A 4,613-nucleotide genomic window follows, 5' to 3' on the forward strand; every position below is an offset into this window, starting at 1 on the left:
TTTTTATTAGAGAGATAACGTCTCGGAGGCATCGTGCTGTCCTTGTGTGCACAGGTTCCCTGGTCAGGAGACAAATGATTAAACTGGCTCATTGGCAATTGTAAATGAAACACTTGCAAAGTAAATGTTCAAGCAAATTTTTGCTGAATACCCGCTAACTCCAGTTTATATCATTTCACATCATAATCAGCAGCCCAGCAACTCCTAACTAATCACACACACACACACACACACACACACACACACACACACACACACACGGCATTTCCCTCAAAACTCAAGACTCTTCCAGAGGAAGGAATCACCAATGACCTCAAGGTGTGGTAGCCAAAATGAACTTGACAACCAAGAGCAAGCACTCAGGATGACACATTTAACCCACAAATCACCCTAAACCCAAATAATTGGCTTCGAGTAGAAAGAGAAGGCTACAAAACACTTCCCTCCCAGTATCAGCTGTCCAGGTAAACAGAAATGAACTGTCCAGGTGCTAGGCTGCTCTCTATGTCAAGCATGCATATTCTAAAACTTTTGCTTTGGGCATTAAGCCTTTGCAACTTCTGCAGCATCTGTATCCAGTTCAGAACCAGACCTGACCAAGCGCACAGACTGGGAGCGACCACTTTACCTTCTGAAAAATCAATCAGTCCCAGCAAATGGAGCAGCTTCAGAGATGCACATATAATCACAACAATACCCACTGTTTGCAGTCCTTCCGACTCCCACTCTAGAGTCAGCATCCTCTAAGCTCTCAGAGCATCACAGCCTCCGGACCCCTTTGGAGTGGAGGGAGTTAATTAGAGAATCCGAGCAATGTCTGGCTTGGAACAAAGACTTGCAAGGGGGGAAAGTGAGCAGCGGCTTCTCACAGATGCACAGTGCCAAGCAGGCGGCCCCCCGGGGTGAGGACAGACCTGGGCTAAAGTCCAGCCTCTCATGCTGATGCTTGCATTTGCTTGGAGGGGCTCAGTTCAGCTACAGCGCATCCAGGCTCCGGACCCTGCGCTGCAGCAGGCAGGTGGGTGTTCTGAGTTCAGAGCTGAGGGAGAAACATCTGTTGGAGAACCTAGACTTTTCAGGGTCCGTGGAGAAAAGACACTCCCAAGGAACTTGCCCCGGAGAGCTAGTGCTCCAAGCATTGATGATGCCAGGCTGGGCAAGGCTGTGTGAGCTAGTTTGCTGCCTGGGAAGCACCAGTGTCCCTTTTCTGCTACAGCCGCTGCTTTTGCTTCCCAGAGCTTCCTCTGGGAGAAAGCTCAGCCTGCTCTCTAGATGGGGAGGGTGGAGGGGCAGTTCTAGTGAGTGGATGGTGCCAAAGTCCCTGTGACTGCTTTCTTTTTTTGTGTGGAGAAAAGTATAATACTGAAACATTTCCACGACTACGTAGCCAAGATCAACTCTGCCACTCCAGCTGTTCTGGTCCCTGAGCACACTATAGCAAGACCCACTGAGTCCTCGGGTTTACACAACAACAGAGATCGAGGACAGCGCAGAGAAGAGCACTTAAGGGTCAGAGGATGAGCACCACTCTGAAGTCTAGCCTCAGTTTCTGCTAGGCAAAGTTTCATAAACTTAATTGATGATAAAAATCACAGTGTTTGCTTAAAAGAAAGAACAAGGTCCTCTTGTTAAGAGTCTGCTTCTGCCGGGCGGTGGTGACACACGCCTTTAATCCCAGCACTGGGGAGGCAGAGGCAGGCGGATCTCTGGGAGTTCGAGGCCGGCCTGGGCTACCAAGTGAGTTCCAGGAAAGGCACAAAGGTACACAGAGAAACCTTATCTCCAAAAACAAACAAACAAACAAACAAAAAAAAAAGAGTCTGCTTCAGAATACATCAGTGTATACTTTGACTCCAGCAATCCTGATCAACAGGAAATCTTGGTCTGCCCTTAGCCCCAAAGATCCTATCACTCTCCAATCTCAAAGCCACTCCAAGGCAAGAGGCAGCTTTGAAGGAAATCCAGAACTCTGGTCCATGCAAGGACCACACTGGCTTACTCACTTAGCTGCTTTTCTCCGATCTGCCTAATTCTAGGCCATCAATACTGGTGGAATTGCAAGGAGAATCAGGACTGTGGACACCTATAGCTCATTGGGATCCATGAGTGCTTCCTGGCCATATCTTAGACCCCTAAGAAACTCACTTTGTGCTCCTATGTTCTGTGAGCTTCTGCAAGACACTCAACTTGTTTGAAAACATTTCACATTCTTAATTTAGTATCATGATACTTCAGTTAGAGCTCTCAATTTAAAGGAAATTGTGGGAAATAAACTGCCTCTAATAGCAGTTAACATTTACTAAGCACTTACTATGGGCACAAATGTATGGGAAATTAACAAGAATTAACTTACTCCCCATAGCTCAGTAAGATAGGTATTATGATCATCTTCATTTTACAGGCTAAGAAACCAAAGTTAACATGCTTGCCAAGTTGTGGGCACCATGCCTGAGAAGCAATAGGTATCTATCCAGTTATTCCCTGGTGTTTATCCAGCTGCCACTATCAGCTTTGAATGGTACCCTATTGCTAAAATAATGAACAATTCCCATCCCATGTTTTGGGAAAATTTTAGTAGGAGATGAGGCACCGGACAGAAGGTGACCAATGAGTGCAGTGGCCTATGGAATAGATAGCTCTACAAGACACAACAGCAGCACAGGAGGGTAAGTCAAGTATGAGGGGTGGTGCCGAGAGTTTTAAAACAGAGGTAAACATTGTGAACTACAAGAGTTCTCATTCTTACTAGAAATAGGATGTCAGACACACTTGGGTTATACAGACTTGAACTAAATCCTGGGTCTGCTTTGCTTGAGGAAACAACTCTTTATGACCCTCAGTGCTGCCAGGTTAAGACAGAAATGCTACAACCTTCTGACCTAGCAGCTATGAAAATTAATCTGTAACGTGGATATCTGAGCACAGTCTGTGGTACCCTCGCTCCACCTTAGGACTTGGGAGATAACTGGAATGTTAATGCTTATGAGGCTCTGCAGGGTCTCATTGGATGAAGTAGCTGTGCCCTTTCCTGGGTGTGCTGCTCTTGCCCTAGATGGGTTCTAGTTCTTGCCCCAGAAAGACTTGCTTGTTGATTACCATAGTTACAGAGCTATTTTTCTTCCTGGGTACCAAGAATAAATTTGAGCCACTATTGCTGTCCCTTATGAGAGTGTATTCATTTTGGATTAAATGTTCAAAAGAACTATCTCCCTAACCACCATTCAACCACATATTTTGCTTTAAAAAAAGTAAAAACAAAATGGCACTGAAATGAAGTTATTTTTGTAAGGTTTTATCAATACAGGGTAAAGTCAGGACTTAAAATCTTGAAAGCAATTCATTCAACATATAATAGCCATCAATATTTGTATTGTGCCAGTAATTTTCTGTATAAACCTTGTCCCTTCATAAATCTTACTATCCATATTATTACTCTAATCAACAAAGAAGAAATTCAAGATTTAAATAGTTAAGCAATGTGTCTGTGCTCAGTAATAGCACTTGGAAAAATTAGCATTAAACATAGATATCATAGGTGTTAGGTCTTATACATTTGCCCTTCCCCACTCCATTCACTCTGCCACAAAGTAGTGGCCAGTACTTTATCTGTGGGCTCTGGTAAGAAACTGTGAGGTAAAAATACTGGCAAAAGCTTTTAGAGAAGTGAACAGTAAGGGGGTGAGGCCACATCTGTGGACCAGCCAGAGAAAGAGAAATGTAGATTTCTACTTTCATGATACTGATCCACTGTGATCCTTCAATCTCTCAAAGGAGATGACTTACTGAAACATTAAATTGATTATTTCCTTCTCTTTAGTGGCAGCTTCAGTCTGAGATGTTATCAATGATAATATCTGATAAGTTTCATGTCTTTGTAACTGCTTAAAATGTTACCCTGCCTTCATTTGTACTAAACCAGTCAGAGGTGTGCAACAATGCAACCCCCATACTCTTGACTCCATATAAATATACAACTAAATGGAACACAGTAGAAAAAATGCCTTTAAAGACATATTAGCTGTCAATCTTGCCTATTCTACTATTTCTTCAGAAATACAAACAAGATTATACTGTACATATGACCTCATTAAACTTAAACAATAATTGATAGTGTAAAGAATGGCCATTTCAGTATATGTCACTTTGTTATAAGGATTATTTTGAGCTGAAGGTAACTAAGATATGGAAGATATATGAAAAGAGATATGTGACTTTCACTTTCTGTCTAATGTGACAAAGGATAAATACACAAATTCCTCCTTGGCAGGCACTCTCCCTCTACTGTGCAGCACTGAGCTGAGCCTATACAGCTCTTAATTTTCATTAGTTTCCACCATATATTTTACTTTCTGTAATTTATCACCCCTAGAAGAACAAATCCACTTCTTTTTGACATTTCTTCACAATGTATCACTGTTTGTTGAAATGGCATATAATCTGCAAAGTCTAACTCTTAAAATTCTGTCTGAGTTTGCAGTGCGGTGGTAGTGCATGCCTTTAATCCCAGCACTTGAACTTCAGAGGCAGAGGCAGGCAGATCTTTAAGTTCAAGGCTGCCTGGTCTACAGAACGAGTACCAGGAGAGCCAGGGCTGCACAGAGAAACCCTGTCTT

This window comes from Peromyscus eremicus, chromosome 10 (assembly GCF_949786415.1).
Source record: "Peromyscus eremicus chromosome 10, PerEre_H2_v1, whole genome shotgun sequence".
In the NCBI taxonomy this organism is placed as follows: Eukaryota; Metazoa; Chordata; class Mammalia; order Rodentia; family Cricetidae; genus Peromyscus; species Peromyscus eremicus.